The sequence below is a fragment of the Pteropus vampyrus genome, unplaced genomic scaffold (assembly GCF_000151845.1).
Source record: "Pteropus vampyrus isolate Shadow unplaced genomic scaffold, Pvam_2.0 Scaffold14, whole genome shotgun sequence".
Taxonomy (NCBI): domain Eukaryota; kingdom Metazoa; phylum Chordata; class Mammalia; order Chiroptera; family Pteropodidae; genus Pteropus; species Pteropus vampyrus.
In genome coordinates, this window is record NW_011888795.1 from 5617380 (window position 1) to 5642535 (window position 25156).

Sequence of the window (25156 nt, forward strand, 5' to 3'; positions counted from 1 at the left end):
GCAAAAATTGTAACTATGTGTGGTGATGGATATTAACTGGACTTATCGTGGTGATCATTTTGCAATATATACAAATATCAAATCATTACATTCTGCATCCAAAACAAATATGTCATACGGCAGTTTCCCCTTTATCCATAGTTTCACTTTTCCCAGTTTCCGTTACTGTGGTCAACCCTGGTCCAAAAATATTAAGTAGAAAATTCCAGAAATAAACAATTTACATTTTAAATTGCATGCCATTCTGAGCAGTGTGCTGTCTCTTCCTGTCCTGCCTGGGATATGAATCATCCCTTTGTCCAGGGATTACTTAATAATAGCTCTAAAACCATTTACATAACTCATTACAGTATATTGTTATAATTGATTTATTTTATTTTTAGTAATTATTGTTCATCTCTTATTGTGCCTAATTTATAAATTAAATTTTATTATAGATATGTATATATAGGAAAAAAACATAGTATGTATACAGGGTTCAGTACTATCTGTGGTTTCAGACATCCACTGGGGGTCTTGGAATATATTCCCTACAGATAAGGGAGAACTATTACATGGCAATTACATCTTAATAAAAAGAATTACAAAAATGGAAAAACACATAAGCCCATTTTCTTCAGGTCAGAAGGGAGTTTTATAATTTAAAAAATGCATTAATGTTTTAAATTAGTCCAATATTTGTTTTAATTTGTAATGCTTTTTTGGTTGTGAGATTGAGAAGTCGGTGATGTGTGTATATCTTAGGACATTTTTATTAATTTCATCTTCTTTGTTTTACTGATCCCAAAGAATTCTTTATTCATTAAATATATTAACAATTAAACCAATGTTTATGGTATCAACAGCTGTTAATGATTATACTGATGCTACTGAGGATTACAGGCATGAGTAATGATGGCATAAAATTTTCAAAACGGACACATCATTTATACAGGTTTAGGTATCCCTGACTATAGAGCAAAATGAACCATACTAGTTGGCTTCCAAAATGATAGATTTGATTTCCTAATTCATTAATTCTACATATAAGAACATCTTGAACTTGGACACTCCACTTTTTTTCCTGTGTGACAGATAATCTCCATAGTGCAACTCTGCATAGTACGAAATGTTCAATTTATTAATTCAAACACATTTGGGGGGAACCTTCTCTATGCCAAGCACTGTGCTGGGGAAAAGAGAGATGTGGAGAGTAGAAGAAAATCTGCAAATATAACTTAGGCCCTTAAGGAGTACATTGTATGTGAAAGAATCAGATCTGCAAATAGATAATTATAAGACAGCAGATAAGTTCCAGATAGGAATCTGTACAAAGTGAAATAGGAGCATTATAGGGGCACCGCAGGGTCACCCTAAGCTGTCCAAATACACATGGATCTAAGAGCTTGTGCACAAAGTCAAGCACTAAACAGACACCAAGGACACAGTGTGATCCACTATGGAGAGAATATATTTTATTCTAGAAGTTGCCTTTTGATGCCAACAATGATGGGAAAGAACAGCTGCCACTGGGAGATGACAAATGGTGTGCAAAGCTTTTTATTCTGTATTTGTATTGTCCTGGGCTGAGTCAAATATGTGTTTCAATGTATCTCCATTTACAGAGTAGCAATGTCCCAAGTGGGAACAAGGTAGGGTTCAGGACCCAGAGCTCCATGTCAGCAGAAAGAACTTTTAACAGAAAGCAATAAACAACATTAAGGATGTATCATAATGTGAGACTCAATTTGAGATTACAGGTATAAAAAGCTGCGTTCTCATCCTCCAGCATGCAGATGGTTCAACCTGAAACCCTGTTGACCATGCTTAGAAGACTCTTTCCAAATAAAGCAAGTTTTCATTGTTGCAGACATTGAGTTCTGGTTCTTTCTCGGTGCCCCAAACATCCTGCATCTGGTATAACAGCACTTGCCATTTAGAAGACATTGCTGAGAAGTGTGAATTCCTTGGGATTTATGAAAAGTCCTTAAACAATGACAAAGTGAAAGTTTTATAGAGCTATATTGAGAGTTCTAAAGTTATGTGACCTCCAAAATTATCTGTCTAAGATGAGGCAGTGGCAGTGAAGAGAACAATGAACTTAACTTTTAAAACCCAAATTTAAATCCCCATCTATTATTAATTTGCTGCATGATTTGGGACAGATAGTTTAAACTCCTGAGCCCTATTTTCCTTCTCTAAAGAAAGTAAGACCATAACTCTTATCAGGACAACTTCCCTGGAATAGAGAAGATAAATAAAATACTCTATGTGTCTCAATCAAGTTACAATTTCTAAAAAAAGTATATTTTTATCCTCTTTCTCTTATCTGAAGGGGAAAATAAAGCCTCTCTCTTTACCTTCCAATTTGTGCCCATTTTCTGTAGGTCCTTTACAAATAATCTTCTTGAAAGGAATGGCTATGTCCTCCAGCTCCAATTCCTATTCTTACTTTTTCTTTTGAACCCACCCCAGCTGCTTCCCGCATGTTCAAATCTCTGACATCATCTCACTCTGACTCTCAGCAGCATCTGTGCCATCTGACCACTCTTTCCTCTTTGGACAGTGTCTTTACCTGGATCCCAGAACACACTGCAATCACCTGATGTTCACCCACCACTCCCACTGTTCCTTCTCCATCTGCTGTCTTGGTTCCTGTGGAACCAGAGGGTCATAGAGGGCAGTGGTCATAACAGCCATGGTCTTCTCCAGGGTGCAGATGACAATAAAGGGCTGTTGTTTACAGAAAATTTAAATGAAAAATGCTTTTCATTATACCGTGTACTGAGGGTTCTAAACAATTTCAGTGATAAAACTCTCTTCTCTACTGGCATGGAACTGCCATGAATTTTCCCCTTTGGTACACTATCGACTAGATTTTCCTCACCTCTCCAACCCAAAACCTTACAGCACCCCAAGTCAGCCATTAAAATTCTCATCTTTTCTGTATACACTAACTTCTTGATCTCATTTAATTTCATTGCTATAAATATCATGTATTTTGATGACTCTCACTTTTTAGCTTCAGTTCAGACATCTTCATCGAATCCCAGATTCGTGTAGTAACTTACTGCTTGACATCTCCAACTTAACCTGTCCAAAAGCAAGCTCCCACTGATCCTTTGAAACCCGTTTCTCTTACAGTCTTCTCCATCTCATGTAAAGGCCACTCCTTTCTACCAGTTACTTAATAAAAATCTGAGAGTCATCCTGGGCTGCTTCCTGTCTTCCCCATTAAATCGATCCGCCACAAGATCCAAACACTTGTCATCACTTCCACCACGACCTGCTTGTCAAAGCTTCCATTTCACTCATCTGGATTATAGCAATGAGTCGAATGAATCTCCCTGCTTCTGCCTGCCTGCTCCCCACTCCACCTTCATTATTCTCAACACACAGACAGAGGAATCTCTTTTATATGTAAGTCAAACCATGGCATTCCTTTGACCAAAGTCTACAAATGGCTCCCATTTTACTCAGAGTGAAGATCAAAGTCTTAACAGGGCCCTGCATTGTTGCTTCCCCCACCACCACTCCACCATCATCTTTCTAACTTCATTTCCAAAGATTTTCCACTCAATTCAATCTATGTCTTATTCTTTAAAGGTGCCAAGAAGCCATGCTCCTGCCTGAAGACCTTTGTACCTGCTGTTCCAGCTAACTGGAATGCTGTTTCTCCAGTTATTTACATGGTCCATCCCCTTGTATTAGTAGGTTCCTTAATCAAATAACAATGTATTTCTCTCTAAGCACCCTCTCCAAAATCTCAACTCTCCAAGACTTCTGATTCCCTTCCCTGTTCTATTTTCTCTATGTCTCATATGCTACACATTTTACTGATTGTTTTTAAATATTTCCCACCTGTATCATCCAAAATGTAAACTACTTGAGGGCAGAGATTATTTCTTTTTGTTCACTGATGCTGTTTTTCCAAACCTTAGAATAAATATTGAATAAATAGTTTTGAATGATTGAAACTTGAAGAGATGTTTGTATTGAACAATTGTAAATGAATGACTCTTGCTCAAATATTTTATTTTACTCTGTGCCACATCACCTACCTACTTCCCTACGAGCGCACACCTTTGAGATATAGGTATAATTCTGAACCAATCTCTCACACAACCATGAGCATGAAAATGAGAAAAGTTTGGTTAATTACACAAATACCTTGGTGTATGTATGTAAACATTGTCCTGGTGACAGGTGCAGCCCTTCACAAGACCAGAATCTTCCCTTCAACCCATAAAGTGTTCTATAAAGCACAGTGGAGCAGTCACATATTTACATTTTGTGGAATTCTCTAGCAGTGTTTATTATGGAATAGTTTAGGGCAAGGACCATCTATAACTATTCCTTAGAGAATGACTGCTTCTCAGACCAAAGGACAAAGCTTATCATCTAAAAATAACTCTCCGCATCCTACAAGTTAAGAACTTATACAACATCATTTTTCTATCCAAAGGAATAGACCTGATTTTTTTTAAAAGAAAAAACTGTCTTAACCATATTTTTTCAAAAATATTTCTCACACATTTGCTCAATGTATTTGAAAAATATTTTCATCCATCTTTCTAATTCTACTGTATATTATCCCCTTGCCTCCCTCCCTAAGCATCTGGTACTGTCCACTGTGCTTAGAAGTTTAGAAGTGCTCAATTCTGTTTTTTTCTTTTTAATGCTTTTTAAAAACTTAAAGTGATGCCTACGCAGATGTTCGGTCACTGCCAAATTATAGACTTGGGTAGCCATGAGTTTGGACAAAATGTCTGGTCAGTAGTTGTGCTGCTCCTCAAATCCACCATATTGTGCCTGATCCAAAGCCCCTAACCTACCACTCAACACTCAGAATCTGGTGCAGACTCAAATTTTCAGCCCCAATCACCCTTTAGTTCCACTGGCCCTATATACAGTCACAGAGAATTCTCTCTATCCCTCCAGAACACTTCAGACAGTACTAACTTATGAGTTTGCTTAAATTCTTTTGCTGGAAACTGTTCTCACCTCTATCTGTCCAAAGCCCAAATCAAATGCCATTTTATTCTTACAGCCATCCCTGATGGCAACACACCTAGATAAAACCATTTGCTTTCTTCTTCTTTCAGGATTTATCATATTTTTTCCTGTGTTGTAGTTATTTGTGTACAAATTTTCAATCCTAGTAAGCTCTTTTAGGGAACAGTCACTGATCGTCATCCCTAAATCCTCAAGCTTAGGGTGGTGGACACCGTAAGTGATCAAGAGGTGATTATTTTATTAATGAATGGATTATAGAAAATACATCATTGGGCTAGTTTTAAGGATTTCAGCAATTTGTCCTGTATTCTTTGAGAATTCAGAGCATTGTGTCGCTATCCACGTTGCTATCACACATCATATTTTTTTCTTATTTTTATGTCATTGACATTTTGAGTAAAAAGTATTAGCCTGAACTTGTCAATTTTCTTTCTCTTTCTCTTGTGGACACCCAGCGATTATGCTAGAGCTGTGCCAGCTTGCTTAACACTTTAGCTTTCAAGTCACTCAGACTCAGAATCTGGCTTAAGATCCTGAACAGGTATCAAGATCAATGGCATATTCTGATGAAGTCATTATTTTCTCCTCCTACCACTTAAATAATGGGAGGTTAAGGCCAAATAATTAATTTCACCTCTTCCCTGATGTCATCGATCTGTGGCCTGACCTAGCATTATGTAGAACTAGGTTACCCTTGAAAGAGAATGATTTGAACACATAAGAGATTGGTAGAGATCGGTATTGACACACTCAAATAACTGGTAGCCTAAATCAGGTTCTATAGGGACTGCAGAGAATTGCTCCATCTACAGGGATCATATGCTATGTAGACCTAGCCTATGTGTTTTCCATGTGGAAACGTGGATCCACTATTACCAGATCTTCTGATCTTCCTGAAACACAAGATATCTAAATTTTTACAAGAAATTTCCTAAATGTTAAATATCCTCAGCTAGTTTAATTTTGTTTAACACTGCAGCACAAAAAAAAGACATCTACATGCTAGACTCACATGTGCTGCTGGTGTGCAGCCCCTGGATCAAAGAAATGCTCAAGGTCAATCCTGCCATTAGAGTCTACAATTCTGAACAAAAGTACAACTAGAATTACAAGTTCTGACTGAATGACATCTCTTTAGAAGGATCCTAGAAGATACAAAGGAAGATTCAGATTGGCTGAATAAAATAAAGACCCTACCACTGCTTACGCAGCTCCAAAATTTGGCTGAGACAAATATTCCATAAGAAACAAGTTAATAAGAAAAGAAGCTTCTATGAAAAACTCCCTTACTCTATGGGTATGATATTTTCACTGGATGCTAAGAAAAGGTTAAAATGCCCCAAAACTATTAATTGAAAGGAATTTTAAAATATATTGTGTATGACCCTAAAATGACACAGCTAATGCTTCTGTTTAAGGATGTCCATGCCATTTATTCCTTGTTGGGGCAGTGAAAAAGTCACTGACCTGTGTTTGACTTACAGTTTCAATGATCACTGGCTGGTAGCCTTGTGCACATTATGCCATCTTTCTGGGCTTTAGTTTCTCTATTTTAAATAAAGTAATTGAGTACATGATTTCTTTAAGACTTTTACAGTTAGAAAGACACTAAGAATATACAGAAGTCTGCCAAAGATTGTATAGCATTTCAATCCATGGGATGAATATTAGAACTGTCATAACAAATTCAAACACAAACACAAACAGACACACACACACACACACACACACACAGAGGAAATATTTCTTTCAACAACTACGAATGATACATTTTGAGCATGAAGTAAAAAAAAAAAAAAAGATAGCTAAAATTAGCATCTTAAAAAATAAACTACACAATCACTGAAGATGAGATTTTCTTAAAACTGTAGAACAATAAGATATAATGATAGCTGTCATAAGAAAGAAAATTGCAAGAGTCAATTTGAAGGAATTTAGCGGGTGTTTTTCCCCCTATTGAGATTTGCTTTTCCACATTTCTCAGTAAGACTGAAGTCTAAATATTTCCCCAGGGCCTTTGGGATCCATGCCTCCTAATGCTGCTGCTGACATTAGGAGAGTGTCATTCAGCCCAAATGAAAGCTTTCTTACACACAGAGCCAGAACCTGTTTCAGGCTCTATGTAGTCACCATCTCACATTTGCATACCGCTTTTTAATTTACAAGCCCCTTTACACACATATTCTCATTTGTTCTCTAAAAATAGCCCTATTTGATGGAGCTTATATATCATTATGAAATCTCTCTCAGATGAATTCAAAAACATCCCTCCCAATCTACCTGCAAGGAAATAACACCTTTTGTTTGCCATTTGACAGTTCAGGCAGCCCTTTCACTTCTCTTGGCTTTTGGAGATAAGGTATGACCTGCTGGGTAGTATAGCAGAGGGAGAGAGAAGGAGGAATCAAATCTAATCTTGGCCTCAGCCTGCTGATCAAACTAGAGCAAATCACTTCAATTCACCAAGCCTCAGTTCACTAAGTCACTGAATAGAGAAAATTATACCTATCCTACTGCTCTTATAGAGCAGTTAAGATCAAAATCAATATATAGATAAGTAGGTCAAGTGACTGAATAGGCTGGAAAATGCTGGTCTACAAATCTCATCAACTCTGAGCAGTAAGAAAGAGTGAAGGACTGTCATTTGGTCACTGAAAACTGTGAGCCTGGGTGGAAGTGCAAGGCTGTGGTTAGGATAGCCTGAAATGCAGGCGAGGAGACAGGGGCAATCAACTTATAGAGAGAGACCCCATCTCTTCGCAGAAATGGTGACAAGCCACCCGGCCTTACCTGACTAGGATGTGGCCTGTCCTCAACGCTCTTCTTTCTCTTCTTGGACAAAGGGGCTCAGACCACAGACAGTGGCCAGTGGAGGTACGGTTAGCTCAGATGAAGCCAAACAGGAGGATATCCCCGTGCTGTCACCCCACTCAGTGTAAATCTCGCCTCACTGAGTAGACTAAGAGTGTGTTCAGTCACAAAGGGTCAAAGAAAGGACTGAGGATATTTACAGGGTGGAACTCAATCTATCAGAGACAGGGAACTGGGTTGTGGGTGGGGCTTTTCTTGTTCTACAAGGACACGCCTCTCTCTCCAGTCCTCTCCTTCAAGAAGTCCTAGATTTTCCTGCCAGTCTGCTCTTTGACTGAAATCTGATGGAGTGAGAAAAAGTAGCTTTCTGTCCATTTCTCCATGGCATGTGTGTGCTGCCAATTAGTTGTAAGAAAACTTAAATCCGAAGCCTATACTCTTATTATTAAAATTCTTTGGTGATGACTTAACTTATTGGATATTTGTGATTTTGAGCATCATTGCCACTTTTGTATCTGAAGTGTAGAGGACATGTAGAGCAGTATATATTTCTGTGAAAACACAATATGTCCACACGGAATCTTTGGGTAGTAGCAATAAGCCTATTGGAGTATTTGCTACGTGATATTGCTTTTCACTTAAGTATACATCCCTCTCAATAGACTGTGAGCCCCTTGAGAGTAATGATTATCTCTTATTCTCTCATATAGTCCCCACAAGACCCAGCATGCAGCAAGTACTAAATGAATACATATTTAGTTAATGATGATCAATTAATATCAATTTAATGAATCCTGATCTGATGTTTAATGGCTTTGCAACTTATGATGTCATATTTTTACTAGTCTAAGCTGATATTTTTGGTTATCTGTAAATGGGGGTTATCATTCCCCCTTCAGAGATGTTGAATTTTAAAGAAAGCATATGAAAATGAACCTAGACTAATATTTGACATAATAACAATTGCTAGAAAATGTAATTGAATCTTAATGAATTTATTTCAAAACTCAAGAGTTTGCTACATAGAGAGTCAATATAAAGTATGAACTTTTAAAAGACATCACATGTCCTCCTGTCTTTTATATACCTCCACAATGCCTGGGACATAGTCAATTTATGCTTTCATTCAACAGGTAGTTAATTGAGCACGTATCTTGGCCATTTTCAGTGTTTAGAGTAGAGAAGGATAGAAAAATAAACTAAACATAATCTCTGTAAAGTAGATTGCTCGAGAAAGAAGAAAACAGAAAATGAAGTGAGATATATATATATATATATATATATATATATATATATATATATATATATACACAATTAAATTTTTAAATTTCCTATTCTAAATTCTCTATTTCATTCAGCAGAATCTGGTCAAGTCTGAGTATAACTATTTGATGTCTGAAGAAACTAGGGTCACTGGGGGACTAGTCTGATTGGTTTCCATGTTGTCATTGTCCTCTTTTCAAAGGAAAACTAACCAATGCTCACCCCTCAAAAAAAAAAAAGGTGCATAGTTCCGGGCACATTGAGGTCATGAAGAGATTGCTGCAAACTGCCAACTCACCTCAGGCCACCTAGGAGTGGTCCCCCTGAGTAAACTGTCTATTTACATGCCTCCACAATGTCTAGGACATAATTAGTTTATACTTTCATTCAACAAGTAATTAACTAAGCAACTACCTTGGCTTTTCTCAGTTCTCAGAGTAGACGAGAATAGAAAAATGAATTAGACACAGTCTCTGGCATGAGGAGTTCAGGAAGATGAAATATGCAGAAAATGATGAACACCAAAGGTAGGATCAGGACAAGCACTATGGAAATCTAGAAGAGGGAACAATCCAGGGAGGCTTCACAGAGGGAGTCAACCTTAGGTTTAGCCTGTTAAGGAGACCTGGCATTTTGACAAGTGAAGATGGTGGCGTTACATATAAATGTTATTTGGGAGATGCACTGAGCCACTATTCCCTGATCTGATTTACCTCTTCCTTAATACAGACCCCAGGATGAAAAGGGAGTTTCATATAACTGGTATTTAGGTCATTCTGCTTATACACCACAAAACTACAAGGCAATTAGAAGTAATTGTGAGACAAATACTGCTTCCACTCAGCTCCAAGTGTCTTTATGATGGCTCAGGATGGGGGCAAAAAGGTGAGGGCAGAGCCTAGAGATGCTGGATGCCAGCCTTGTCTGTTAAGAGTGGGACCAATTGATGCACTGCTATTTGAAGTATGTTATTTTAAAGGCAAGTAACTCTGTGAGAAGGCATCAAATGTCCACATGGCAACTATCTAATTATCACTACATCTCCAGTGACCACTGTACACTTCTTCCAGCTCATGCTGTGCTCCTGTTACACTACACACTGTGATAACTGGATCAAGGAACAGTGCATCAAGGAGAGGCACAAGATGTAGAAAGAACATCACGCAGGAAACCTGGGTTCTGGTCTCTCATCTGCCACTCAATGGGATCATCCCCAAGCTTGAGCTGCTTCTTCTGAGAATTACAATATAGATCCTACCCACCTCCCTGGGCTTTTGAGAGAACAAATGAAATTCTGGAGGTGGCATGAGCTTTGCAAATGCTAAGTATTGGCATAAATGTGCAGTGCTATTATGATGGGACATATGATGACACATGGGATTCATTTCATGTCTACTATTTCCAGTCATATCATAGACTACATACAGATCTCCTGGTGAGTAAAATGCTCAAGAGCTAAGAAGCATGTAATCACAGCAAAATTTTACATGGATGCCTCAAGATCATTTCTCTTGGTGTCTTGTCCCTGCTCTCTCTTCTTTGAAGCCTTTACGGTGTATCGCTCATTCTTTTCTACTTCAATCCTTATTTGTTACTTATTTTGGGGTAGAAAGCACTGGTTCATGAGACCTCCTCCCCGCCTGCCATTTTTCATTTGGAGACAGAGTAACACTCCAATCAAATGATCATACAGCTGGCTCTCTCCCTGGCCCCAGCAGAGCTGTTCTCTTACATACATGTTTAAGGTAGCAGATGAGCAGAAGAAAGTACGAGTAGGCATGGATTCTCACCAGGTCTGAACGAGACTCATCTCCACCCCAGGTTTTCCCCTGGAGGATCATGCAAAGAAAGATTGGTACATAGACATGCCTCACAAAGGTTAAATAGGTACCGTATACAAGAATGCCACATCCAACTGCCCAGCTGTGCCCCCTCCCCCAGAGTCTTTTGAGAAAGAGGAGCATAGTGATGATGAATGAATACTGGCTGCAGTTGTGGAGGCAACCAGGAACCTGCAGGCAGGTTATCAACTGAGAAATGTAAGCAGTATAAATTTCTCCTTCTCTTTAGCTCCAATGGCACACCAGCATGCATCACCAGTATCATACTCTATTATCTATTATGATTATTTTTCTCCCCTGACACATATCTGTCTACTCTCCTTAAAAGTAAGGACTATGTCTTAAACATTTTTTTTAGGATCTAGCACAGTAAAATGCTAATAGTACAATCTAGTACAATACTAATAGAGATGCTCAAGAAATGTTGGATGGATGGAGGGATAAATGAACAAAAGTATGCATGTAAGAATTACTCTGTCTCCCTTCACAGTCCCATAAGGCCGGCCATTGGAGAGATGACAAGTAGGAGAAAGAAAAGCAATAAATTTCCCTGTGATTTTGACAGGGGACTAAATTCAGCCCAAAGCATCTTTTTTCCTCTTTCTATTTACTCTGGACAATCTGTCCCTTATCAGATGAGCTCAAGGATGGTTGGAAATATGCGTATTTTATTTGAAAATATCTTCTTCTTGCAGTTTTGTTTTGCTGCGCAGACATTTGTCTGCTTTGCTGTATGTTGTGTATCAGATCGGACTCAGACAAATTGCTTTGGCTTTCTAAACTGTTTTGTTTTCTTCCTCCAATTATCATTTATCTCATTTCCCTTCCTTCAGCTCACCCTTATTCGCAAGTTCCAACTTAATCTACAGTGATAGAGAACAATTTCATTGTTGCTTAGCTTCGCTAAGGACTGCAAAGGGCATGAAAGTTGGAAGGTCTGAGATTTAGTCCCCATCTGCCGCTAACAAGCAATGTGATCATCTTCTGATCACCTTTTCTACCTCGGCCTGCTTCTCATTTGCAAAATAAAGTCTGCTCTTGATTGCCACCAAATCTAAGTGCAATACCTTAAAACTCTCTGGACACCAAGCTGCAGTAACAATTGTGTCATTTTTCACATTCAGTGCAACTGGAGAATTCTCATCATTCTTGGCTTTGGATTGAGGTGATAGTGTCTTTTGGTCCGATGAAGCTCCACCTCATTCTTCACCACATAGCCCCATCCCAGTACCTGACTCACTCCCGCCCAAAGAGGCTTGATGGGTGTGCAACATGTGCAGGTGCACAGGGCCCTTAATACAGAAAGTCCTCATGCTTGGTTTGGCTCTGCTGTCACCATTTTGAGATTCTCAAAAAATTTTAAACAAAGGGCATGCATTTTCATTTTGCACTGGGGTTCACAAAATATGTAGCCAGTTCTCTCCCTATATCCCCAAAGCAGTATAGAACTAAGAAGCATTAGGCAGACGAAAACAATGTTACAGATTTACCAGCCACCAATGAAGGGCTCCCCCTATGGCAGAGCCTTGCCATGAAACTCCCTTCCTTATTAATATAAAACGAAAGAAAGGTCAAGGTGGGAGAACGCAAAACTTGCCACAAGCCCCACCCTTATCAACCTTTCCCATGTTGGGTGGATTGGGAGCCTGAGTCATGCCCAGGGTGTGGCTTACCATTCCTGCTAAACACTGGGCTCCTCCCTGCTCATAGAGCTGAGGAGGAAATGCGGGTTACCCAGGAATGAATGTAGAAACCCTTCAGTCACCAGCCCACATCACAGAGCTAGACGAGATCTTAGAGCAGACCTCAGGCAACTATCACAATCTGCCTTTCATCAGTGAAACGATCACTCCAGATTAGAGAATGGACTGGCCCAAACCAAGTTCCTACTGTGAGCCAGATTCCTATGCTGCTCTCAGCATTAATTCTCTTTTGGATTACTTTCCCTTTCTATACATTTGGGGTCCACCGGGGAAGAACCTACTCTGTCACACAGGTAACACAGTCCCATACCCATTGCAGTGATGAGCAGGTTATGATGCTCAATATATATTGGTCAAATTAAATTGAAGATGATGTTGATATTTTAAAATCATAGCATGATAAAATTATTACCATTGGCTCTTTTCTCCAATCCAAAGTTCTTCTAATAGCCTGAATCATTTCACATGTCTCAACAGGAAAGAAATCAGAGGAGGAAGGTGAACCGTGACAAAACTTAGCATATAAATAAAGAGCGTATCACAAGCTAAAGTGTAAGATGAGCTTTTGAAACATTGAGACTCTAAGGAAAGTAGGAAGGGCACTAGTTAGGATGAAATATATTACACATCTGTGTAGGTATTAAGAGTTACTTAAGAGCCAGAGTTACTGAACTATGGGTAACTCTCTGGGTATACCTGAGCAAGTATATACTTGTGCAAATTTCCCTCTCTGGCCTTTGGCTTCCTTGTCAACTAGATGAAGAGGTTTAGAAGTGCTCAAAGTGAGTTCCCTTCCAAGGCTGATATTCTGTGCTTCTAGAGTCAAACTGTTATCATCTTCATATCAATGTCATGACTAAAAGACTGATTTTCAGAGTAAGATTATATTTTAAAACTTATGTAGGCATGGCAGCAACAAAATAATTCAATTAAAAAAATTTAGTTTTCACCATAGGCGGTGACCAGAGAGGAAGCTGCTATAGAATTCTTCTGTTGTTGTATAGCCAGGGTCTAACTCTGAGGTGCCAGAAACACAAGGGTGGGTAGGTCCCAGGTATCCAAGGAGGGGCCTTAGGGCAGTGAGGTTCCAACTCCTAAGTGACTTAATTTAGACTGAACCCCACCCCCAAGCACTTGAACAGTCATGCTGCTTTGTTAGGATGTTTGAAGAATAAAGGGGCTGATGGACTCTAAGGCCAAGGCCATATTGCTGAGAGTCTTAAACACTAAGCCACGAAGTTTGTACTTCATTTTCATCTTTACTATGTGTTGGGAACTGTGTTGGAGACTCTGTCTTGACATTTGATGAGTTCCTGTGAGCTATAACCAGACCACAAACAGCCTCGATAGTTGTCCAAACCACATGCGGAGGGGGTGGGAATGTTTCTTTTGTCTGTCTTAGTTCCTGACCCAGTCACATTCCCGCCTCTGCTCCTGCAACATAAGGAATTTTGCACATTCATAGCACTTTGTGACCATCTGAACTGAAACCAGTCCCACAGTTTAGGCTTTGAGACTCCAGTCTCAGCCCAGATCTTTATGCCAGGGCATCCTTTAATACAGGGCCCAGGAAAGACAACCCTGAGGACAGCATTTGATGTACAGGCTGTCTTTGGACCACTTGCCTGAGAAACTCTTGTTTAAAATGCATATCCTCTGTCCCCATTCTTGATTTACTAGGTTAGAATCTCTGGGGTTGGGCCCAGGAATCTCAGGATGGCTGTTTTGAATATAAAAGGTTGAGAACTAGAGTGTTAACACTTTCTCAATCTACTGTCAGAAAACTCCAGTATGAAACAGGCTGTATGGAACACAGGGCAGGAGCTTACAAGATGAATCAATCCTACTGCAAGGAGGCAGTGGTGAAACCTGTGTGTCCGGAACGTTGGGTGGTAGGCAGAATGGAGTGTGTGATAAAGTTAGAAGATAAACAATTTGTATGTAGGTGACCTACAACTCTTTTATTGCTGCCTTGCTCTTGACTGTAGGCTATGAGAGTTCCTACATGAACTCCTACTTTCAATAGTCTCCATTCCAAATTTTAATAGCTAGATACCTGTACTCTCGCTGACTTATACATTCGTAAGAGAGGTTCTTGCTTAACAACAATAACAGGAAAAAACGATGCAAAGGAACAGGAGCCAGAGCTAGCTAGCTGTATTATGCAAAGGCCCATAAAGGAAGAAGCATGAAGCTTTTGTGAAGGGAAGGATTTGGCAAAGGCCATCGGCACTCCCAGGGAGACTCCCCGCCACACGAAGGACAAGCTCCCACTCCTGAGACTTTTCTTAAAGCATGTTTGGGATCCCAGGTGATGTGGGAAACTGCAGAGGGAACCTGCCACACAACATGCCATATCCGTTTTCAGAGGGTGTCAACACCCTCCTTCCCACACCTGCTGTTCCCAAATATCACAACCTGATTTTTTCTCCAGCCTCCTGTCTTGATGATGATAATTAAATATTCATGGAATGCTGTGATGCCAGCATACTTTGTGAAATTTCAGATACCTTTTTTTAAATGGAAGATTTTTTTTTCCTTTCAGATTATCCCATTTTGAAGAGGTAAAGAATGACAAATGCCAGTGACTCAAAAAGTAGAAACTGAACAAAAAAGCTAGAGTACTAAGTTTTCGCAATTGTGTTTGGAGCCCAAATTGTCCTACTTTAAGAAGAGTAAAGCACAGAATTTAGAAAACAGAGACATCGATTGTTCATATTACTAAAGAATTTTTCATTTTACTACAGGGTCCATTTGAATAGCAAAGTCTTCAACTCTGTAAAATACAAGTAAATTTATGTGTCTATGTATGTTTATATGTTTTATTTATTATACCAAAAGAAGTTTACCTTATTATAAAAAATGTATTTTAGAAATTTTTAGAATCACAGACTATTAGCTAAAAGTTAATAGTCTCATTTTACCCAGTTGTTTTCAGAATGAGTTTCAGGGATCCTTGAGAGTCCCAAAGAGATGCCCCAGGGACTACTGTGAGACACAGGCTGAGCCCAAGAGAACGGAGCTTACATGCACCCATCCCAAGTCAAAGAGGGCAACTCTACTGCTACCTGGGTATATACTGGATGTTCCCATAATATTTAATTTTAAGAAGTTGGGAGGGGGTTCCCAGTAATACACATGGAAGCCTAATTCCTTAATTTTACAATTTGGAGACAGAGACGAGACACAGAAAAATGTGATTCTACCCCAAAGTCAGCTGAGTTTCAGCTCCAGTTCAGGTTACCTTTTTCATTGAACCATGTTGCCCCATAGAAATCTCATAATTCCCTAAAAATATTATGGCTTAAGCCTGAAACTGATAAATCATTAAAATAACCAGAACAACTGTCTATGAAATAATCATAAACTGAAGGTAAAATGCAAACCTTTTTGCTTCCTGAACAAGTCTGACATTCTCAAAGGTCTCAGGATTAGCTGAATAATGTCAGTGTTGATCACAGCTCTGTCTTGAATCATAACTCAGATAAGCTGGGCTAGCACATTCTACAATTATATTTAAAACACCAATAAGGAGAGGTGTCATCAAGTTGAATCAATTCCTCAATGAGAAGTCATTCAGAGGAAAAAGTACCAACAAAAAACCTATGTTGTATCAACTTGTGTCTATTTATTTCTAATTACTTAACAAATATCTATATAGTGCTTAATATGTGCCAGGAATGGTTGTAAGTGCCTTATAAATATTAATCATTTAATTCTCACAACAACCATGTGGGGAAGGTATTAGTATATAGTATTGCCATTTCACACATGGGAAATCTGGGCGCAAAGAGTCTAAGTAAATTGACAACTATTATACAGCTGTTCAGTATGACAAGTCTCGAAGATGCTCTCCTAGGTCACGTTTAACATAAAGGATACTATATCATCATCAAGATTATTTCACCAAATTTCCCTTAAAGTTACTTCAAGACTTTCAAATAGCAGAATGAGTTAGAGAATCTGTGCCATTAATTTCATTATTAAGAAACAGCTAATAATATTACCTAACTCTGCCAACACTGTTAATGCTTTATACACTTGGCAATTTTATTAGGAGAGATTGTCATTAGACCCTTTTGCAGATGAGGAAAGAGACTCAGAGAGGTGATAAAATATGTCAAAAATCATAGGAACCTACAAAGTGGAGTTGGAATTCAAAACTAGATTAGTCTAACTATTGTCATGTGTGCTCTAGTAGAGGTCTTTAATTGACTCCTGCAGATCCGTTTGTTTTGCCCATGATGTTTTTACCATTTCTTTAACAAGATACTAAAAACTAATTGAGAGATTTCAAAGAAAAATCTAAAACTGGTGGAAGCTACCTTTTTTCCCAGATGCCACGGTTCCCACCTCTTGCCATCATGTCATGCCCACCTGCTTTGTGCCTTTATGTAGCTAGCCTGGCTCCTTGAAGCATTTGAACTTGAGCTGTTGGGCAAGATACTCGAGGAGTGTCTTTTTTTCTGGCAAGTGATCTTTGGCAGTAGGCTCAGAGATGTTCAAACTTGAGGAATGTATGGTTACCTTTTACAAGACAAAAATAGTGTCATGAACCTCTGAAATGCATCAAAAACTTCTGAGATTTTGCAGAGCTCTATTCAAGAATCACTAAGTTAAAATGCAATTGCTGTGAACTATGAAAATATTTTCAACTGAAAATTATTACTACATACACAAAAACTGATACCACAACTGATAATTTTTTATTAATCTTAAAATAAAAACTATATTAAAAATTTATGTAACATAATGATTTCAAAGTTCTTCCATTTGTAGCTGCATCAGTATTTCATTTCTTTTTATGGCTAAATAATATCCCATTGTATTGTTACACCACATTTTGTTTATCCATGTATCCATCTGCTTTTTGCCAGGGGTCGGGAATGGGTGGAGTGGGGTGTGACTGCTTAATAGTCACAGGTTCTTTTTTGGGGTGATGAAAAAGTTCTGGAACTAAATAGTGGTGATAATTATACAACATGTAAATGTACTTAAGAGTTAAAATGGTAATTTTGTATTATGTGTATTTAGCACAATAAAAAATTTAATAGAACACAAGCCTTCCAAGAAACCAGATTTCAAAGAAAAGCTAATCAAATTAAATCCATTTAGACTCTGTTTGATAGCCTTACGAGTACTAAGATCTCCTTTAAAATGGAAACCAGTATCACTGATATAAACCTTCAGGATCCCTCATGATATTTACTTTACAATCATCTCCCCAAATTTTCTTATTTGTATAACTAATGTTCATAGCAGCCTGGACTAATATGTTTTCAAATGATTTTTGAGACTTTTCCATCTCTATATCTTTATCCTCTTCTTGACTTAGAACTTGGAATGGTGCCATTATCAGCCATCAAAGACCCAGACAGAAGTCTTTATCTGGCTGTAGCTAGAACCAGATATAAACCTCACTTCTGATATAACTTATTGTATCTTGTCATATTACTTACCCTCATGCTCAAAAAAGCTCTTAATGCTTCTTCATTGCAAATCAAACTGAGTGCAAAATTAGTATCCTGTCATTAAAGACTCTTAACAATAATTCCTCACCCTCATTCTTCATTATTTCCCTTTACATATCATATACTCCAGTCAAACCAAACTGTCAGCATTCTTCCAATAAATTTCACACACTTCTACACTCACGCCTTTTCTCAGGATGTGCCTGGAGTCCCTCCCCAAAGACTTCATAGCCCCAACACTCTATTCCAAACTTCCCTCCTCCGTAAGCTTCGTCCAGTGGTTGCCACCCTTCTACCATCCAGATGCTACCTGCCTTGACTTTGATGCCTCATATACTTTCACCTCTTTTTACAACACATGCAGTATCTGTGTTATAATCATTTGTAGACTGTGCTATTTCTTGTTTAATTTATGAGCTTTTTGAGAGAAAGTACTGTCACATTAATCACTGCAAGTCCCATTATTCCTAGCATTTAATAGGTGCTCAATTTGCATTTACTTCATGAAACAAAATGATATAAAATAAATAGATAAAAGGTGAAAAAATGGATAAAACATCTAGGCACAATCATTGCATTTAGACCTACTGCCAGGGTCTAGAGAATAGACTATTGTATATAGTTGTGGCAACCAAACAAGGTGGTATTGAGGGGAAGCAGGCAAATGTGGACAAGAAGAATAAATAGGAAAATCTTACTATTTATTAAGCGAGGGAGACAAACACTCTGTTAGGCACTTAATATATTGATGTCATTAGGTTCTCACAGTATCCCTCCATTTGATGGCTGAAGAAACTGAGGAGAAATAAGAGTGAATAACTTGCCCAAGGTCGCACAGGTAGTCTGATTCTAAAGCCCGTGTACACTGCTTCTATAACAAACGAAAAGCAAGACTTGCCATGCTTATTCCCTCGAACTCTATCCACATGATGATCTTACATTAGATCACCTCAGCAGTTATATGTATCAAAAAAAAAAACAATAACAATAAAAGATAATACTTCCTAAGTGCCTATCATATACCAGTCAATTAATAGTTACTTTATCCACATTTTCTCAAATTCTCCCAAGCATCTCATAAGGCAAATACTACAAGACTCATGACAGAAGGAAAATGAAGTTTAGTGATATGTTCATGGACACACCACAGTGTGAAGTTAAAAGTTCAACTCAGATCTCTATGAGGTACCCTTTCAATTGTGCCTCATTGCTTCTTCACAGATCCTGTTCATAAGTGGTATATTAAAAGGATTCTCAAAAAAAATCAAAAGGAATCACGAACTTGAATATGAAAAATGCATTAAGAATTTTCCATTTGGTGATCTAATTTTCATTTCTCGGAGAAGAATATACCTGGAAACAGTTCTAGCAGGTGAAGACGGTGGGGCGGCGCCAGCATCCCAACATTTCCTCTGAGCTATTACCTTTCCCTAGAGTTCTTTTATTTTGATTTCTGTTGCCACCACCAAGCTAAGTCCCCATCTCCCGGGGTTGAGGAGGAAGAGAGGATGAGAGAGAAAGGCTTTACTTCTTTTCTTCCTGGTTTAAGGTAAATATAATCTTTCTTCTTGTTTTCTTTAGCACAACTGAGACAGGCTGACATACCAGAGAAAAAACTAAATAGAAATAAAGAAAATAAAAACAGCACAAAATAGATGCTGATCCCAAGACTTCTAATAAGAGAAGAGGTTTATTGAGCACCAAATTCTATCACATTTCCCCAGCCAAAAATTATCTTAAACAACTTATAAGCACCTTGCATGGTGTCCCTCCCTTTTGACTCCCATGTGGGATCGTCTTCCCACCATGGAAAAGAAATCACCCAGTCAGATCCCCAGAGTCAGTTGCAGACTGCCCAGGGCCCTTCACTCAATTCTACTTTTCTTCTATAAAATTCAACTCACTGGTCATTTGCTAACCGACATCCATTAGTCCCAATGAGGTCTGCAGCTCCTCTCAGCTCAGGCCAACAACTGTCCACTTCCTCCTCAGCACTCAGTTGTGCCCCCACCCACCTATCCACTCATCCACCGAGAGGTATTTCTTTGAAATTTGAATTTTAGTATCTATTATGACATTAAAAATAAAGTGGCAATCTCTGAGAAAGCTGTGTTCTATACTCCTTTACAATACTCAGCAAGGCTGAAGACAGTGGATATTTGCAGCTCATGAACCCCATGAAAAAACACTGCATCAAAGCATCAACTACCACAAGAGCGTTTACCCCAGGGCTGTGGGTATGACTATGCAGGAGGTGAGTGAAACAGATGTCTTATTTCCTATTTCCCATCCCACACTGCACTCCGAAGACCAAGAACAACATACAAGATAATTAAACCATATCAGCCACTGAATCAGATCGCTCCTGTTTGGGACTCAGGGCTGACTTCAAGTTGTTGATGGTAACAACAACAAGAAAACATAAATAACAACATAAGCATTAACAAACATTGCTGCCTTATATTAGTGCAGTGTTCTCTAGCTTTTGGACTTCCAGTCAGTTCCAAGAAATCACCAGGACAGAGGTATAACTCTACCCTTCCTTCTTCCCAAATTATTCCTCAAGAATTTTCTCTCACTTTCCTTCAGCATCCCCTGCTCCATTACCTTGATCTATGTTTGTTTATGTTTCTCTACTTTTGTCTGTCCTGTTCCCTCAACTGACACACTACCTCCATCTCTTCCTTCACCTGGTGGAATATGACACGTTCATGAGACCCATTTCTTGGGAAACCTTTTGCAATTCGCAGAATTGGGTCTTCTCTTCCTCATCTTTCATTTAAAAAAAAAAAATCGGAAGAAACCATTATCTTTCTCAAGTGCATTTCAGATTAATTACCATTTTGAATATTTTTTAAAGAGTATACTATGATTTAGCATTGAAATAAAAATTTCCGAGTACAAAATGACACAAACCCAGTGCAGCAGGGTGTAAATGTGGTGTTGAGAGGAGCACATTTTTATCATTATAGCAATAACTGCCATCTACTTAGGAGAAAATTCTGGTGACAATAAACTTTATTATCTTAACAGCTTTCACAATAATTCTTTTTAAGAAGAAAATTGCCTTTGTCTAGGGCAAAAAGAAAAAAAATACCTTGATAAGTTCTTGGGATAAAAAATGTGCTTTTGAGGACAGCTCCAGAGAAGTAGGAAAACATACGTGGTGAAAATGAGAGTAATTTAGATTTTATTCCTCCGAAGAGGGGGCATGAAAAGAAGACGACAGAGCTGTGAGGTGAAAGAAAAGAGATATCCAATGAGATGGAGACAAACTGAACTAAACCGTGGAAGACCACTGGAACTAGACGTTGGTGGGGAAGCGGAAAGATATTTTAAGAAAAGGGATACCTGCTCTTCCCATTTGAAGGTATTAAAAGGTTTTAGATCTTTTTAGGCTCTCAGAGCCTCAGTTCCCCCACCTTAAAAGAGAAAAATGCTGAAAGCTAGTTCACAGGGCTGTTTTGGGGACTGAGTGATAAAAATGGGTATAAGTACAGTCTGAAAGACATAATGATAGTTATAGTTTCCTACATGAGATGGTTTGAGGGATGCTCCGAAGTAGATGGTGAATAACTATGATGTCAACATTCAATATCTTTTTGATTATAAAAGGTTTGGCCAGCATTTTTGTTTTATAAAAGACCCTAAGAACCAAAAGAGTAACATTAACATTTATAATGTCTCACAGTAAATAAATAATATCCTTTTAATCCATTCGCTTATTTATGTGAGGCTTTATTAGTCTGTATAACATGCATTGCATAATACGTGGCACCAGTAATCCAGTCTTTGGTGCTATGAGGCGGATCAGGTTCCCTATAGCCAGAAGGAGAGAGAAGGGTGGAACTTATAAAAACACCTAGAACTTATGAGAATGCCTATCACTTAGACCCAGCAGGTTTCAACTCGTCAACCTGGCCCAGGGAGGAAGATGGGGAGCACATTCACAAAGCAGATCTGCCCATCTTCCTGTGATGTAGTGGTACCATGTTTTATTTGTGTTTTATTTTCATGGAAACTTCTTCCCAAAGGGTAGAGAATGCCTGCCATACTCCCATAACAGTTCCTTCTTTGCTTTTTTCCATTCTTCCTTGTCTTTTACCAAAAGCATCATCAGGGAAAGCAGAACAGAAGGTGGCTGGAACCTGACCTGTGTGTCCCATCACAGAACTCCAAGCCAGAAGGAAGGTGCCTCTCACCAAATTCCTGGCATTTGATATTCAGTCTGGAAAGGAAGCATGGCCATCTGCCTTGAACTCCATCAATGGAGTCTGTCCTCACTGCTCTGTCCCACGTACATGTGAATCATGGACCACTTGGAATAGAAACAAGCTGTCCAATGCAGCCTGAGCAATGACAGCTCTGGGGTCATTCCCAGCCCAATAAGATGGCAGGGAAGGGCAGACGAGTGAGGGAAGTCAGTGCCTACTCTTCAAGTGCTGAGACCCTGGCTGGCTGAACACTCATCCCAGCTTCCCTCCAAGACAAACAACTGATATCACTGAGAACCAGAGAAGCAGGCTCAAGGAGGCTCATGGATGACACTGGCTTCTGCACCCTCAATCTACAGATGAGGAAACTGAAGCTCAAAAGGAGAGAGCGACAGCAGATGAGGAGCAAAGCCAGAGTCAGAATCAGGTGTTCTATCTCCCTGGCCTGTAGTTCCTTTCACTATACCAACATGACTCTCATCCGTGGCTGAGGATCACCAGAGAAGAGGGCTGGTTTGATAATTCCACAGCCTGAGAAAGCCATCAGCAGACCATCAACAGGCCTCCAGATAATACAGTTTATGTCAAAACAACTTTTATTTCCTGAGTGTTTTCTCAGCTCTGCCTTAAAATAAAATATATGTGTCTAATATCATGCAGCTCTGTGCTGCCTGCTGCCGTCAGAGAATACTGAGGAAGTGCTGATAGAAGAGGCTGCAGAGAGAGTGTGAAACTCTTCTGGGAAATTAAGAAAAGGGTGATGGCAGCAGAGAAACCATATGACCAACTGAGCTTGCCTCAGCCTCTGGTATATGGTAAGAGCAGAAAGGGCACAGCCAGGTTGATGAGGTTTCTTCGTCACCCTAGTAGGTCTTCCCCAACGCAGTAAAGGACACACTATCCTTCCAGCTGCTCCACCACAAACTCTTAACGTCATCCCTGACTCTCTCTCACACTTTGCATCTAATCTGTAGATAAACACTGTTGGCTTTAAGTCCATAATATAACCTATATTTGTTTCCTGTTGCTGTTGTAACAAAGCACCACATATGTGGTAACTTAAAACAACGCACATTTTGTTATCATATAATTTGGGAGCTCAGAAATCTGCAAGGCTGCATTCCTTCTGGAAGCTGTAGGATAAGACCTTTTCCTTGACTCTTCCAGCTGCTAGAAGCCAGCTGCATTCCTTGGCTCATGGCACCTTCCGCTGTCGTCAAAGCCAGAGTCATAACATCTTCTCTTCTTTCTCTGCTTCTTCCATCATCACATCATTGTCTCTCTTTCCAGCTCTACTGCTTCCCTTGTATAAGGACACTTAAGATTACATTGGGGTCATCTAGATAATTCAGAATAATCTCACCATCCATGATCTTTAATTTAACCATATTTGTAAAGTCCCGTTTGCCATAAGATTCCATGGATTAAGACCTGAATGTTGAGGGGTCATTATAGAGCCTACCACACAGACAAATTTTGATTATTTTCTCAGGACCTCCATAGATATTACCCTAATCTCAGCCTCTATTATCATTCACCTGTTTTATCGCAGTAACCTCTTAAGCAGTCTGCTCCTGCCATTCCTCTAAAGTCCCTCTTTCCACATAGGCAGTGGTCTCTTCTAGAATAGCAGTCAGAGTGATTTATTAGAAATGTAAGTCAGATCATGTCAGTCCCCTGCTCTAATGTTTTATGACCTCAAAGGCCCCCATGATCTAGCCCCAGTTCCCCCTGGCTCCTACCTCCCTCGCAACTCTCACCCTTGCTCACTCTACTCCCAACCATGCTGGCTGTAATGTGGGCCTTTGAGTGTGCTGGGTGTTGTCATGCCTCAAAGCATTTTGCTCATGCTGTTCCCTCTGCTTGAGACATTCTTTCCCAGATGCTCACATGGACCATTTCCTTATCTCCTTCAGATCTCTGATCGAATATCAAATGTCTTAGAGAGACCTACTTGACTGCTCAACTTAAAACTGCAACATCTCCATAAAGCAGCCACCTCCCTAGTCTCCTTTCCTAATTTATTTTTCTTTCAGGTATTTATCTCCATCTGCTATACTACCTGTTTTATGTATCTGTTATTTTCTGCCCCGCTCCCCTCCCCCACACAGATATGTACACTGCATAAAGATAGGGATTTTTTCCTGTTTTGCGGACGGTTGAAACCTCAGCACTTAGAATAGTAGCACACAGTAGGCACTCAACAAATATTTGATGAATAAATGAATGAAGGTAACCTCTCTAAATCAATAAGTGAAGTGTTTTTTCTGAGCCTTGGTTCCCATAACTATAAAATGGAGGTACTAATTCTCACTTTGCAAGCTTTTCTGGAGGTGTTCTGGACATCTCTCCGGTTCTGCTGTCCAGCATCTAACCCTTTTTTTCTGTTTCTAGAGAATATCCCAGGATACGAATTATTGATTAGATGAAGTGCCTTCTTCCTATCTGAGGGAAAAAAAAAACTTCCTCACCCTCTCTCTACTTCTAGGCATGCAGATAATGAAGATGTGGTCTAAATTTGGCCAACAGGTGCTACTATACAAGGGACTGGCTTTTGTAGGCACTACATTGCCTCACTGTGGCAATGGTGATGTCCAGTGGCATCAGTAATGGTGTTATCCTGGCCAGTCAGTTATGGCTGAATGATACTCACTACACTCAGGGTCTTCTAAGACTTGGTTCTCTTGGCCCTCTAAGACTTCACTGGCTTCTGCCAATGGCCCAAATCTCATCCTCCTGCTGCTCCTCAAATCAGTCAGCCCTCCACACCTCCTAATCAGTTCCTTTTTTTTCTTGTTTTTTTTTTTTTTTTTTTTTTGCCTATACATCTACATTCACAGTGTTTTTCTCTGTCTGGA

At 39.2% G+C, this 25156-nt stretch overlaps 1 protein-coding gene across 2 annotated transcripts in view; it reads right to left on the reverse strand.

Moving 5' to 3' along the window:
- The window catches only part of TPRG1 (tumor protein p63 regulated 1), a 174286-nt gene that overhangs the window by 127333 nt on the left and 21797 nt on the right, over window positions 1-25156 (reverse strand). Inside the window, exon 1 of one of the 2 annotated variants that reach the window (XM_011381627.2) lies at window positions 7786-7850. The exons of the other annotated variant lie outside the window; for it this stretch is intronic. The gene's annotated coding sequence lies outside the window, so the exon portion shown is untranslated. Of the gene's footprint in view, window positions 1-7785; window positions 7851-25156 lie in introns of those variants that run through there. 2 annotated transcript variants of the gene reach the window in all.